General features: G+C 30.0%; 1 pseudogene; it reads right to left on the bottom strand.

Moving 5' to 3' along the window:
* Positions 1-3,752: 3,752 nt before the first annotated feature.
* Positions 3,753-5,760, bottom strand: LOC133672390 (cysteine-rich repeat secretory protein 38-like; annotated as a pseudogene).
* Between the last annotated feature and the right edge of the window lie 11,166 nt (positions 5,761-16,926).

Here is a 16,926-nt window from a genome sequence, read left to right as displayed (position 1 = left end):
TCCATAAACTATACTATTTATACAGAAGGCCACTGGGCCTTAATCTACATAAGAGAAGAGGGTAATTCTCTCTTAAATCAATTAAATCCATGAAATACTCCAAGGCTCGAGTTACATATTGAACTGTTAACCCACATGTCAGCGAGGTAATAAGTATTAACTGTTTTTATTTTTACAATGACATTGCTTTGAATATTTTTTTTTAAATTAAAAGATGTTATTTTAAAAAATAAAAAATAAAAAAATTAATCTAGTCTCGCCTAACTCATTGGATCACCCAATTTTTATTTGGTTAATTTTATACAAAAACTTAACCTGATTTAGATATCTACTTAACGAGTCAACTCTCAAAGCTATTATTAAAAGCACTACACTACTTAAGTTAAGGATTAATGCGGTATTATTTCTTAATCTTTAGGCTTAATTAACAGCATTAATCAAGTCATTGTTAATTAAGTGCAGGTGTCTATCCGATCATATCTTCACGATATTTGATTGTGCAGGTGTCTATCCGATCGATCCAAGCAGGAAGGTTGAGCACTTGAGATTGTGCTTATATGAGAGAGTGGGCAATTTTAAAATAATTAAGTGCCAACAATTAAGGCAATTTTAAAATAATTAAGTGCCAACAATTAAGCAATGATCCACATGATTAGTGATAATTCATGCATGCAAGAGCAATAAGATTGGACCTGCTCTGTCAGAAATAAGTGAGGCCAGCTTGTTTGTTGACCAAGCCATGATAAGTTGGCAGATGCCCCCATTATCGTGATCTTGTGGTAAGTGGGTTTTAGCTAGATTTTACAATACAAGGAGCTGCAAAAGGAACAGTTGATATTTCCACTACCCAAGTCTTTAAGTCAGTTTTCTAGATGAAGGTTGACAATCATGCATCTAATGAGCATCACTTAAAAAATAATATAAATTATATTTTGTAATTTTATTTAATAATTTAAATTATTGGATTGAGATAATTTTTTAACATGGTTTTAAAGTTTTGATAATCAAACGGTCACGAGTTCGAATCTCTCTATCCCTATTTATTTGATAAAAAAATCAAGCACAAAGTAATATAGGTATGTGCAATTAAGTTTCAAACCCAAAAACTTTCACTTGAGGGGTATGTTAGAGAATAATATAAATCATATCTTGTGACCTCACCTAACAACTTAAGTTATTAGGTTGAGATGATTCTTTGACAATGCATAGTATCAAATTTGACATTTAGAATATTCTCAGGAATAGCTGGCATACCTAATTTGAGATCAATCTTGAAGAATAATGTGCATTACTAGATTATTGAATAATTTGACATTTAGAATATTCTCAGGAATAGCTGGCATACCTAATTTGAGATCAATCTTGAAGAATAATGTGCATTACTAGATTATTGAATCAATTTGCGGGACACAAAGCTAACATGTATTTATAATTTTTTATTAATTTAAAACAACATTATTTTTATAGTAAATTCATTTGTTTTAACACGATCAGGTTTAATTAGATTAATCAAGTTTTATAGTTATCTATTAAATTACTCAGATTTAATCAATTAATATTTAAATTAGTTTAAAGTAAAATCTAGCCTGTATCATAGTTTGAATTGCTAATTTACCGAATCAACTTGTCATACCAGGACTATTTTAATTATAACTATGATCTCATTATACGAATGAGATTTTGGCTCAAAGCTGTTAGAGTTAATTTAAAAAGAAATATATGCAAACCCAAGTAATTTGTTTGGTCAAAGATGGGGATTGGTAAATGTGAGGGCAGTGTTTGGAGAGGTAAATCTCCTAGGATTGTTAAGAAATTTCTACTTTTTTATAATTAGTGTAGTGGTAGAAGTGTGGTTGCGATTATTTTTCAAAGTGCTATTTATTCAAAAATATATTAAAATAATATTTTTTTATTTTTTAAAAATATTTTTGACATTAATATATCTAAATGATCTAAAAACACTAAAAAATATTAATTTAAAACAAATAAAATATAATTTTTTTTAAAATATTTTTAAAATATGAAAACAAATAGAACATAAAATCAACTGATACAAACATGAGGCACAATAAGACTTTTATAAAATGAACCACTATATTGGATTATAGTTAGAAAGGGCTCACTAACCTACAAAAATAGACCGATATATTTTCGAGAATTTGAACATTCTATTATCTAAATCATTCCTTGTGTATAAATATTGAGATGTGCAATATCTATTAGATATATTCATAAACAAACTACATCGACATGTGTATCTTCCAAAAAAAATTAAAAAAAATCCAAACAAGCCACATGAGTTTTGTTTTACATAAACAAATTAGATAGAAATTTTAATAGTGATATTTGTTAAAGAAATAATTCAATTAAAAAATTTAAATTATTAGATAAGATTACAAGATATTATTTACATTATTCTTTAACATATCTCTTAAAAGCCTTTTGAATATAAAATTTATATAAACTTATACTATCTTATACTTAATTTTTATCAAATAAATAAGAATGATAAGATTTAAACTCGTGATCGTTTGATCATCAAGATTCTGATACTAAGTCAAAGAACCAGTTCAATCAAAAGCTTAAACTATTAAGTGAGGTTCTAAGATATGATTTATATTATTCTCTAACGGGATTAAGATCACACGCTCGACTTAGATTTAGATTTATAAGTTGTTATTTAATAAAAAAAATATAGAAAAAGCCAAATAAGTGTTTTCTTTTTTATGAAAACAAATATAAGTTCTTATCATATCATTGAATTACGTGCGTTGTTTGAGATTGAGATCTTATGCCCAATATTTTAGGTTAAAATAATTCAAAAGTTGTTGTTTGCAAAATCTCTTTATTATTTTTAGATTCCTTTCATAGGTAGGTTTCAAAATTTTTATTTTATTTGAGTTTTCATTAATTAGATCGTCATTAGGTCAGTTTAACTTCCTATTTAAATAATTTTGTATATTATTTCTTAGAGTAATTAAGAATCATTGATATTCAATATTTATTAAATCAAAGTTCTCCATGCAGTTTAGCTCTAATTTTAAATTTCAAAAAACTCTATTTTTTATTCATTATACATTGCGTCGTACTGGAATTGTAAAAAGCACGTGAGATTTTGAGCGAGCATATATTAAGATTCTTCTAAGACTAATTAATGTTAAATAGATAGAGTTGAGGTTTGAAAACGAGATGTTGTTGCTCTTATTTTATAAAAGAATTTTTGAACTTCATACTCCTTACAATCTGTATTTTTAAATTGTCTAATTATGCCATATTTTTGGTCTCAAAATTGACAAAAAAAACCTGTTAATAGCTATTAAAAAATAATATAAATCATATATTGGAATCTCACTTAAAAATTTAAAGTTTTTAGATTGGGATGATTTTTTAACACGGTATCAGAGCTTTGATGACTAAGTGGTTATGAGTTTGAATTTTATTATTTTTATTTATTTAATAAAAATTAAATATAAGGTAATATAAAATTGTACAAGTTTAAAGTCCAAATAATTTTTATTTGAAAATGTATATTGAAAAATAATATAAATAATATTTTAAAATTTCATATAATAACTTAATATTTTTAATTGAAATGTTTCTTAGACAATACCTTCATTAGAAACTACAAAAAATCGGCCCAATTCCACTTTAATTTGATAAACATCAGTTCATACCATCTCGTAGCTGTATATCCTGTGGTCAAGCTAGTCAAAAGAATGGATTCCTCATGTGTCAATCGTAACATTAACTAATGTGAGAAACTCATGGGATCTTAAAATTAACCACACAGAAAACTTTTTATTCAATATTAATACATGAAAGTGCGAACACATAAAATAAGGGTTTCATTCCCTTATAATGTCCGTCAACATTCTCCAAGTAGTTAGGCATTGACAAAAGGGTATATTTCATATCTGAAATTGCAACTCCCACCGATAACTCTGCCACCTTCTTTGCCGTCACAGCAGTTTGGAAGTTCACCGATTATACCATCGAGGCATTTCTTACAGACAGCACTAGAAAGATCCCGAGTGCACTGGACCAAGCCATATATCTTGGTTGATTCTCCTAGCTCCATCCCTCCTGTTGCGTACAACTTGGGGGTTGCTTGAGCTTTATTGGCAAGCTGGGTCAAAAGCTCTTTGGTCTTTCCGTTGAATGTAACTGGTTCTCTTACAACTTTCACGTTCCACAGATAGAACTTGTTTCTATAATCAATCTGGCCAAAGAATCCATTGTTTGAGTACTTCAGAAGACAGTTATCATACCAAATGATGGCCGCTTTATTGTATGGACAGCGCTTTCGAATCTCACTGCCTGCCTCAACAACACAGGTCTTGCAATCTGAGGTTGAAGCGTCACCTCTACAAAGAGCAAGCCCATATGCTTGGTCCGGCTTGTGGCCTTTTGAACCCAGACCAAATCCTTTACGAGGGGCTTGATAGTAGAGGTAACTAGTAAGCTTGTTTAGGTTGGATTCATAAGGGCCATTGGCTCAGGAGTTGAACAGAAATGGTAAAGTGGGTCAGCTCCAATTAAACCAGTGTGGACAAGGAGAGAGAAGGCTAATAGACATAGAAAGGAGGCGAAGTTGGAGAATGACATGGTTGCTAGAACTGATTGATGGGCTTAAACTTAGGATGATACTGGGATATATAAAGCAAAAGCAGCATTGACTTAGGAGAGGTTAAGGGGTTGATTCATTTGTTTTATCAGGGATAGAACTTTCTATTTGAATTTGCTATATATATTGAAGGCAAGAAGTCTCGACTGTGAGCTTAGGTGATTTCAACAGTTGATGAATGTAAAGCTAGATTAGTATCATTTGATATAAAGCTAGCCAACACAAGTGGTTAAGAGCTAGAATTGGATATGAGGGAGGTATTCGGTTCAAGCCTAATTCTAAAATGGTGCAACTTTTCAAGGAAACCGGATGGATTCTCGTGATCTAAACACCGAGATGATCTGATGCGAACAGTTTAGGTAATGAGTCGACTGCTTGAAAAATATAAAACATTAAAATAAAAAAGAAGGAAGAGATTCATTTGATGATGATCAACTCTGAGAGAAGAGGGAAGAAGTAACAGAAAGTAACTGCTTATTATAAAAATATATGCACAGATTGATTGACCATCCTTACTGTGAAATATTCTATATTTCGAAGGGAACTCTGTCACATTTATTTTAGAGTTAAAATTTAAAATATTTTTCCATGCAGTTTTCATATAGGAAATGATTTTACAAGTTATCATATCATTGAATCTTCCAAAATTAGTTTTAAAAATTATTGTTTTGTAAGTTTAAAGCTTGAGAATCATAATTTTTATTTTCGCTAATTTTTGTTAATAAAATTAATTAGACATAAATATTTCCTCACTAAAAACCCAATAATAAAACTCTAATTTGGCCATCTCAAGTTGAAATAATCTTTTTCCTACCACCCAGACCAACCATGTCTTGAGAGCAATTCGGGAAGAAGATATATATATATTTTAAAAAGGTAAAAATGTAGGCTCATTTCATGATAAGTGAGTTTACTCTCTCAATTATTATTTCGATGTATAATTTAAAACAAGGTCACCAAAAAAAAAAAAAAACCATAAATACACAACTTCATATATGGGTGGTCTACCAGTAATTCAACCTAGCTATAATTAAAAAAAAAAGTCTTAATCCATATAAGTTGTTCCAAGAACACCTTACCTGTTTTTTATTTTTTTTAATAAAAGTGAAGGTCATTCAAGGTGTTTGACCACGATCCTAAGTGATTTGAAACACCACCTAGCAAGTGCTTCTTTTATTTATTTATTTATTATTTTTTTTTATAAATGTATTAATATCATAAATACTAACGTTACTCACTACCAGAAAATTGATAAATAATAATGTAAATACCGAGGAATTATTTTCATTGGTAAATTGCCACGGGATTTTACCGACAGAAATATTTCATCGTTATTTTCCGAGGGAATTAAAGTGGGAAAAAAATAATTAAAACAAAGAAAAAAAACAATGAAGTGCCATTTTTATTCCGTCGGTAAAATTCGTTGGTAAACTGTGAACACTATTCATCATGTCAATTACAAAGGGAATCACCAACGGAAAATTTCGTCGGTATTTTCCAGAGAGCTCTGGAACTGTTCACTTCCTAATTGCACTATTAATTACTATTTTTTACAAACAAAATCATAGACAGACTGAAAAGTCATCAGTAATATTTGACGATTTCTGAAAATTTTTGATTAAATTAAAAATTTAAATTAAATATTACAGATGAAATTACAGACGGAATGATTAAAAATATTAATATTTAATTATCTGTCGGTAAAACACCCTAATAAAAAGCCTAGAATTTCTAATTTCAAAACAGATGGGGCTCCTTTCTTCTTCTTCTTCTTCTTCTCCATATGTAAAAAACATCAATATCCATTTTTTTCTCTTCTCTTCTCTCCTCTCCTCAACTCCTCTTGTCCTCCATGCTCAGGTATGTATTCTTCTCCTCTCTTCTTTTTTCTTCTCGGTTTTTTTAATTAATATACTTTATGAATTTTCTCTCTCTTCTTAGCTTCACTTGCAACCACATTAAGGTAAGATTTTTATTTTTTCTAGTTTTTTCTAGTTTTTTTAACTATTTTTTTTATTTTTAATTGTTTTTGTTCTTAATAATTGTATGTATGTTGTTGTGGGATTTTTTTTTCATATGATTTTCTTCTTTTTTTTTCCAAGTGTTTTGAGTATTATAGAGTGTTGATTTATATTAATTTAATTTTTTTTATAGTTTTGTAAAATGGATTTTTTTTAAAATTTTTTTTAAATACTTACCGATGAAATTACATACAGTATTTTTCCGAGGAAAATACCGACGGAATGAAGCGGATAATTTTTTTTTACGCGCCTTTTCCGTCAGTAAATTCATCGGTAATAATATTTTTTTTATTACCAACGGACAAAAAATACCGATAAAAGATTTACCGATGGAGCATTTTCATCGGTGATTTCGTTGGTAAATGAATTACTAACAAAATGATAGTACAAATACCGACAGAAAATTTCATCGGTAAATCTAAAAATTGTGGTAATGACTCACCTTGTTTATCATATAGAAATTTCACTTTTAAATCATGGCTTTTAGCATATTTTTCAAAAGAAAGCACTTAAAAGGCTTGCCATTAGAAATCTTACTCGCAAATACCTCTTAATTAAGAAGGGAAATTTTGCCAAGCTCACTTAGGAAAAATAGAGTAAAATTCAGAATTGTATTTTAGCTTCAGAAGATAACTATTCTCTGGACTTCAAATCATTAGTTCAAGTTAGTGTATTTGGTAATGTGGTGCATTGTATTTTTGTAAAAGTGCTTTTCAATATAAATATATTAAAATAATATTTTTTTGTTTAATTTTTTTATTTTGAATATCAACGTTTTAAAATCATTAAAAAGTATATAAAAATATTAATTTGAAGACATACAAGGAATTAACAATAAATCATCAGAATTATTAGTAAATGTAAGAACCAATTTTTTGGTCCAAACCCAAGTACAAGTCAGTCCAAATCCAACCTAAGTTAACTTAGGTATATAAGGAAAAGTTGCAAGAGAATTATTTTTCTCTTTTCTAATCCTTGTGGTTGCTATGACCCTCACCTCATCAAACCAAGAATTTCAGTTTTTGATCTTGAGTTTTGGATTTAAGAAAGGTGGAAGTAACAAGTAAATGGTTCCCTCTCAAGTTACTTTTGATTATGGTTTATTTATGGAAGGATTAAAGAAGAGATTAGGGTTATAAAGATTTGAATTTTATATTGTTAAGATTGATTCATGATTATTTTGAGTTTAATGTTAAGTGATTGATTTTGAGTGTATTGTTAGAAATAAGGATTAGTAAATTATTTAGTTGTTTTGTTATGGGTTAAGAAATTCATTCCAACTTTGCTGGAAAATCTGGACTGAATGGTCTTGAGGTTGAAGATGATGAAATTTTATTTTGGTCATTGATTTATGAAAATTACAGTTTAGTTCCTAAACTTGAAAAAATTATAATTTAACCCCTAAATGTATTTTAGGGTTCTGGGCAGTATTATTATGAGGTTATGGATGATGAATCTCAGTTTGATAATTGATTTGGAATATTTTTAGTGAGGTCCCTCAATTTTAGGAATCTACATTTTAGTCTCTGAACGTTTAAAATAATTATAGTTAGGTTCCTGGTCCATTTCTAGAAAGAATTGAGGATAGTTTATGGGTTAAATTTACAGTTTGGTCCTCTAATTCTGATAAAATTATGTTTTGGTTCCTGTTTTTGAAAAATTATCGTTTTAGTCCCTAAAGGTAGGAGTGTACACCTAGTTTTTTTTATGCATCGGAATATCTTATTTGTGTTGTTTTGGGTTTGTTTTTAGTATATTTCATATATTTATTATAGGTTCTCCTAATGATCCTCAATAGGATTTTCGGGTCTTTCATCTGATATTTCTTTTGGTTCTATATTTTCTGGATGAGTGAAATAATCTTTAATATGCATGTAACATAATTAAATATATATGTTGATTATATAATGAGTACGACTAGTTAATTTTTTGAATATTTATAAATGTTGCTTTACTTTCTAAGTACTCATCTATTCTTAAATCTACACTCATATTCTGTTGAAATAAATTTTATTTGATATATGATATACTTTGCTTTGATAATTATGTCATTGATATAGGACTTGTCTATAACTCCATGCTAACATAGAGTAGTTAATCTATGTACACATAATATTTTGTATAGCTAGCTGGTGAGAAAGATATCATTCTGTGGTCAATGATCCTTCCATAGTAGTCATCTTTAAGTGTCATCTCATTTTTGACATGTATTCCGCTACTTTATGTTAATATGCTTAGTATGCACATGTATATCAAGATAAATCAACTTGCAAACTTTTAATATCTAAATTATATATGAAATATTATTTTCTCATTGAGTTAGTTGAACTGACCCCTTATTTTTAATATTATTTAAGGTTTTTAGTTTCTGTTAGCCGGTAAACTTTGTTGAGTGTTCCTACTTCTTTAGTTTTAATTGGTATGCCATACTTGTTTTGCGAGACTTTTTTTGTTAGTTTTAACTCGATCTCTTAAACGCTACAATATTATCATGTTTTAATTAAGTTTAAATTTTGACAATATAATGAGTATTATGGATTATTATTTTTGTTTTAATTATTGATGAGAAGTTTTGAACTATCATTTGGTTTCAATAATTTTAAATAATACAATATTTCTGAAGATTATGAAATGCTGCGTATTTTTAAATAACGTATTCATTTGATATGTCCGTTTTGAGGCTCAACAAAAACAGGGTGTTCTTTCGACGCCGCCCCTGCATTACTGGTCATGGACCCAAGATTTGGGTTGTGACAATGGTGGTATCACAACTTGATTTTGTTAAAACCTCATAATCTATTTTTCTTAAAACCCTCGTAATATGTGGAGCTTATGATCTTTCTTATCTTGATGTAATTCCTCTTTTAATTCTTTAATCTCGTGTTTAGTATGTCATCCTTGAACTATTTTTTTATAGTTATATTGATACACGAGCATTCTTTTAGGATTATGCCGAGAGCCAGACATTTAGTTAATGCTGATCGTGTTAGTAATAATTAGGAGGATATTTTTATTATTCAACTCAGGAATTAGAGGCGAAGAATAAGGGTTAAAACCCCTTCGCCTCAGCCAATAGAGACAGAAGTTTAGGATGAGGTTGAATCTGAGGGAGACTATGGTTTGGATGTTGGTCAGGAACAAGAGCATGAATCTCATGGTAGGATACTTCATGCTGGCAATGCTTCAGATAAGATTAGACAGGCCATGTAGATTTTACAATACAAAAAGCTGAAAAGAAAGCAATCGATTTTCATTACCCATGTCTTTAAGCCAGTCTTCTAGATCAAGGTTGACAATCATGCATCCAATCACTTTGTAATCTTTTTAAGTTATGCATGGTGTCAAATTTGGCATTCAGATTATTCTCATATAGTTGGTATACCTATTTTGGGGTAAATCTTGGAAAATAACTTGTATTATTGAATTATCAAGTCAATTATTTACAGGTCACCAAACTAACATGTATTTATCATTTTTATTTAAAACAATATTGTTTTAATAAATTTATTTGTTTTGACACGAATAGGTAAGATTAACCAAGTTATACATTAATTCATCAGTTACTTAATATTGATATTTAAATTAGTTTAAAGTAAAATCTAGCCTATATATCATTGATTTACCGAATCAACCTGTCATCTTAGGTCTACTTTAATAACCATGATCATGATAAGTAAGGCCATTATTAAATGGTGTATAATTGTTGAGAAATTTCAATTTCTAGATAATTTAGTGATGTGGTGGGAAGCAGTCATCTGCAAACATGCGACGCAGTGAGACTTTTATAAAATAGATCGCTATATTGGATGCTAATTACAAAGGACTCACTCACAACAACAATCAATGATACTATCGGACTTCACTGTCTCAATCAATTATATAGTCTTAGTATTTCTTGTGAACATTTATGTAATTAATAACATTATTTTGAGATTGAGATCATCATGTGTCGAATTTAGATTAAAAAAATTCAAAATTTGTTGTTTAAGAAATTTCTTTATTATTTTTAGATTCCTTTCATAGTTAAGTTTTTGTTAAATGATAATATAAATCATATATTAAAACTTTACCTAACAGTTTAAGCTTTTGGGTTGAGATAATTCTTTGACACGGTATCAGAGCCTTGATAACTAAGCGGTCACGAGTTCGAATCTCGGGCTTTCACTTGAGGGGGTGAGTTAAAGAATAATATATATCATATCTTGAAACCTTACCTAACAGATTAAGCTTTTTGAGTTGAGATGGTTCTTTGACAATTTTAAAATTTTATTTTATTTTATTTGAGTGTTTATTAGTTAAATATTCATTAGGTCGGTTTAACTTACTATTTAAATAATTTTGTACATTATTTTTTAGAGTAATTAAGAATCATTGATATCCAAGATTTATTAAATCAAAGTTCTTGTCGCACCCGACATCGTGGCGGCCCTAAAAAATATTTACATGGAAAGAACAGATTTCTGACATCTTGTTCTTTAAAGGGAAAATGTCTTGTTTAAGGAGTCGCCACCTAGTATTATGGTCACTAGGAACCCTAACTGGTCAACAGAGATTCTATAGCTCGGGATTGGTTACGTAAAAGGGAAGATATTATCACCCCTTAAACGTTCTGACTAAAGCAGACTGCATTGTTGGTTTTGTCTTAAATTGCTAAATATTTATTAGTTTATGCTATGATGAATTGTTTATAATATTCCTGACTCTGGCGCCAGTGAATATTCGAGCTCGAATAATTCCAACTCTGGCGTTGGTAAAAATTCATAGCTACGAAAATAAAATTAGATCAATATTTTTTATTCCTTACTCTAGCACCGGTGAATAAATAAATAAAAATAAATTTATTTTTACGCATGCACATATTTTTTTTATTTTTCTAGCTAAATAAAATAAAATACCACGAATAAAAATAATATAAATTTAAACCGGTATTTTTATTCCTGACTCTGGCGTCAGTGAATAAACCAATAAATTTATATTATTTTTATTCATGCATACAAATTTTTTTATTTTTTCTACTTTTTTCTATTTTTTCTATTTTTTTATTTTTTTCTGCTGGGCCCAACTCAGCCCATGGGGCTGGGCTGGACCCAGCCAGCCCGGCCTGGTCACTGGCCCAAGCCAGTGACCCGGCTGGGCAAAAACTAAAAGCACGCGTGAATTGGTCACGCGTGCGCGAACACTGGTGAAGGTAATTAAATTACCTTCACACGGTGTTCTTGCAACACTAACGATCACATTTTGAAATGAAGATACAAAGGGGATGAAGTCATACCTGCTTCTGGAGACCGAAGATGTTTGCAGCCCTGATGAGGATTCTCGCCTACTGTTTCCCCTTGTCTTCCTTTTATGATCACTTGTCTGTGCCTTCCTTCTTGCTTTCTCTGTAGTCTTTAAAACTTACGAAAATGATGCCGGTCTGCTGTGAGTGTTCTTTGAATGAATACGGGTCTTTCCTTTGTTTGCAGGGACGAGGACAATTTCAAGGATAATTCTCGTCACTGTGTGTGCTGTCCTCTTGTTCTCTCCTTCTCTCTGTATATTTGTTTTTTTTGCTCTGGTTTTTTACTCTGTTTTTTTTTTCTCTGGTTGCTGGGTTGATTTCTCGGTTTTTGCTCTGGTTTTTGCTCTGTTCTTTTTCTCTGGTTGCTGGGTTTTTCTTCTCTCTTTTTGTTCAGTTCCCTTCCCCAGTTTTTTCCTTTTTCTCCTCCTCCCGCGCTCTCTCATCTTCTCTGGCTTTATAGCTAGAGAATGCCAAGCACCTCTACAATTGAAATGGCTTCAAAGCCATTACTGCAGAAACCGTTCCTGTGGAAGGAGACGAAGAAGGCGACGACTGATTTCTAGAAACGGCGCCGTTTGTGTGATGGGAATAGCCACTTTCAATATGGTCACTGAAGTTCTGAAACTGTGTAATCAAGTCCCTGGGTAAATTGTAATTGGATCCCTGTATTTCTGATCCTTTTACACATTGGTTCTTGGGTTTTAATTTCTTTTAAATTTGACAAGAATCAGCCCTATGCTTTGATAGTTGTTCAATTAAGTCCCTGATTTCATTAATTAAGTTAATTCCAAGCTCAATTAAGTCTCAAAACTTATCAATTCTCCAATTAAAATCTTGATTGGATTAATTAAATTAATTCCAAGCTCAATTAAATCTCAAAACTTATCAATTCTCCAATTAAAATCTTGATTGGATTAATTAAATTAATTCCAAGCTCAATTAAGTCTCAAAACTTATCAATTCACCAATTAAACCCTTGATTGAATTAATTAGATCAATTCCAAAGTTTAATTAAACCTCAAAACTTCCAATCATGTTGCCCTTAACCCAAATTTTAATTCATTCTTCATTTATTTCATTTTACTTGCTTTTCAACATTATTATTTTTTCATCATCATTTTTTTATATCATTTTCAATAAATAAAAGAATCAAAAATTGGGTTATGACAATTCTACATGCAGTTTAGATCTAATTTTAAACCAAAAAAACACTAATGATGTCTTTTTAACGCAAAAATACCAGCAGGATAAATTAGAAACTCACTGAGGTTATCTCCAACTAAGAATTTATTTGATGCCGGCCAAGCTTGCAGGTTTGTGGTTGCTTCCCATCCACCATTTGCACCACCAACAGTATAATTAGCAGCCATGGCCAATCTTAGCATCATGGCCCCAAGGCCAAGTTGGTGAATGTTCTCACCATTGCAATAATAATGTGGCTATGAAACAGGAAATTACAGAAGATACAGATACAATGTAGAGTGTTTATCACAGAGAAAGTCTCTGAGTGTTTGGCCTCAATAGGGATTCCTCTTATAGAGACACAAGTGACAAAAGAGGATTGTTGGCATGAAGATAATACTATCAATTAATGGTTTCCAAGTTGGGTTTGGTTCAACTGTTATGGCAATGTAATGACAGGTTGTTTAGTATATATCTTATGATATTGTTTCTCACCCTAGAAGAGGTGGATTGTTGTGTTCACCATGATCTGCTAGAAGTTTAGGTGCAGCTTTCCTCTCATTTGACTTGGTGTACTTTAATCACATCAAAACATGCTAATTGCTTGAACCAACTGGGAAATCAACAGCTTGTTATATGCATCACGTGTTATAAATCAGAGGGAATTTGAGATAATTCTGCAGACAAACTAAAACTTTTGTTACTGATCTTAGAAAGTTCAGCCTGCAGGTAAAGGAAAGCCTCGCAAGCCAAAACCTAGCTTGTTGAATAAGTCGAACATGTTTCAACCATATGGAAGTTGAGGGAAATCGGCTAATGTAATTCTTACGAAATAACCATGCTTGTCAAATTATTTATGACTCTTTCACATATGTAGACATGGATGGAAGCAGGAGACAGATTCCAAGTGAGGCCAAGAAGTCAAATAATCCATGGAGTGGTTAGTGGCATCCATGTGAAAGAAGGGATGGCTTTCCTTTGAGGTGCACCTAATCCAAGGATAATCCTACAAGACAAGGAAATACATGAATAGTGGTAGTGCTCTGGGAATATTTTAAAGCTTCCATGAGTTACGTGAAGGGGAAGGCTGGATTGTCTATGGCATTAGCCTGCTTATTATGCCGTGAAGACAACTAGATATGATCAGCTTACTGGTCAACTAAGGTAGTGATGACAACTATTTATGTGTTTTCTTCCATGGCATCACCCCACGTATCGAATTGTCCATGGAATTGGACCAGTCAATCTTCAATCAAGTTCCTTTTATTATTATTATTATTATTGAGCATGGAATTGATTATACAAAAAAGACTAGGTATTGAAATGTTGTATTTGATTATCTTAAAGCTTTGTTAATGAAATAGTTACCCTGACCCGAATCTCAGGTTCATGACCGGTAACGTAAAAGTAGTGTTAAAAAGACACCCCTCAAAGCTAAGTCTCGAAACGAATATATCAAAAGAATAAGTTATTTAAAAATACACAGCATTTTATAATTTGTTTTTTAAAGACACCCCACTAAGCTAAAAGAACAAGTTATTTAAAAATATATAGCATTTTATAATTTTTTAAAATATTATATTATTCAAAACTAATAAAACCAAACAATAGCTCAAAACTTCTCATTAGTAATTAAAATAAAATAATAATTCATAATACTTATTACATTATTAAAATTAAAACTTAATTGAAATAAAGTAACAATAAAATGTTTAAGATATCAAAACAAAATTATACGGAAGACCTCACAAGATAAGTAAGGTATAATGACTAAAACAAACAAGGTATAATGATCAAAACAAGCAAGGTAAATCGGTTTAAATTGTGTTTTTGTTATTGATTTAAAAAAAAACCGTTATAAATATGTTTAGTTAGAATTATTTTTTGACAAAATTGAGTTAAAGTCTTGATTTAATTAAAAGTAGAGTGTTTTAATTTATGTTATGAACTATTTTTTTAAAAAAATTGATCTGAGTTATTTTCACTAAAAATGCTTCTAACTTGAAATTGTTTCAGTTTATACTGTCATAAATTATTTGTGAAAAATAATTTTCAGGCAACGATTTAAATTAAAAAAATCATCCCAAACAAAATTCTAAATAGGTGAAATAGGAGGCAAATCTTTAGGAATAAATTATATACACACACACGGCCACAATATATATATATATAGTTGACGTGATCATATCATGCCTATGGATATCCTTAACATGACTGTTTCTCCCACATTTGTTAAATACTTTTTCATGAGAGTACAGCACAATTTTTTTGGATATTCTATTCAAAATAAACAATGTTTTCTTGTGGTTCTTCGCTTACAATCAAATCTAAACAACCTAATTTGACTGAAAGGACACTTAAAACGAGATTTGGTTACAAACCCCATGAATTTAATAACATTAGATATCTTCCTGGTCGTCTTATTACAGGATCAAGAGCAATTCATTTATATATCCATTTGTGAGCGGAAGACTTACATCCGGTTTATTTTTATGTTTTAATTTTTTTTTGAATTTTTTTATTTTAAATTAAATTTTTTTAGTATTTTTAAATCATTTTAATATATCGATATCAAAAATAATTTTTTATATATAAAAAATATTATTTTAATATATTTTCAAACAAAAAACTCTTTAAAAAACAATCAATATTATATTCTCACACACTCTAAATGACTTGTTATTACATTATTCTAGTATATTGATAATTATGGATAAAATTCTTACAATGATGGGGAGCGGTGGGTGCAGTACATAGACTCTGAATTTATTGATTTGTTAATTAATGGTGTTCTTTAATGAAATATAGATTTTAAACTCGGGTTTGGAATCTCTCTCTCTCTTTTTTTTACATAACATTGAGTGTTTGACTTATAAAAAATGATATGGTTTTTAATAAGATGTAGCTATATTGAAATTCTAGTTTCTCCTCTGGCTAAAATATAGTTAATTTAATTTTAGTTATACTATTAACGACTTCATTAATACTTCAAATGGTATTCGCATGTAAACAAATACACATCATTTATTCGGTTGCTCTTTCCTATTATATTTCTTCTTGTTTTCTTTTCTTTTATTTGTAACGCAATTATTTTATTTTCTGATAAATGATCATTCAACTTTTTAAAGGTCATCTTCTAAACAACTATTTTTTTTTTATTAATATACTCTATTATTATACAGAGGAAGATATCTTTGTGGTATTGATTTTTGATAAACACATTCTTGTAGTTTTTATAGGAAACTCTTTGCATTGTCTTGCTTGCTGATTAAATGAATATCTAGAAACATTTTGCAAGGCCAACTCCAGCTCTGGGAGGTTATATATAAATTAATCTTGATTTTTAATTACTTGTCTTGGTCAAATTACTTGTTTTATCCAATTACAAGCTCTAAACGAAATTAATTTATTGTTTCTTGGAAGCTTGCAGGGCTAAAAATCTTTTTAATATTCAAGAAACAATTATATTAAGATCAAAGCGTTAAACATAAAGTCAGTGTGTGTATATATATTGACTAGGAGCACCTGTTTGTGCTTAATTTACTCACCTTTGCGTGCTGCATACAAAAATTAAAATAAAATAAAAACAATCCTTCTGGTTTATTGACATTTTCTTAATTAATTACCTTCCTGAGATTGTTTCTTTCTTGATTAACTATACAAGTTCCGCAATCCTCCCATAATATCCTTGAACAATTCTCGTCAGCTTGAGCAGCTGGCAAATTCAAAATTAGACAAGTTCATGCATCCTCCCAGCCTTTAATTAATTCTTAATTAACATGGAGATTACCACTATAAATACAAGCTATCATATCCTC

Source organism: Populus nigra, chromosome 14, assembly GCF_951802175.1.
Source record: "Populus nigra chromosome 14, ddPopNigr1.1, whole genome shotgun sequence".
Taxonomy (NCBI): Eukaryota; Viridiplantae; Streptophyta; class Magnoliopsida; order Malpighiales; family Salicaceae; genus Populus; species Populus nigra.
Note: the sequence above shows the minus strand (reverse complement) of the source record. Positions and strands in the feature narration are given on the sequence as shown.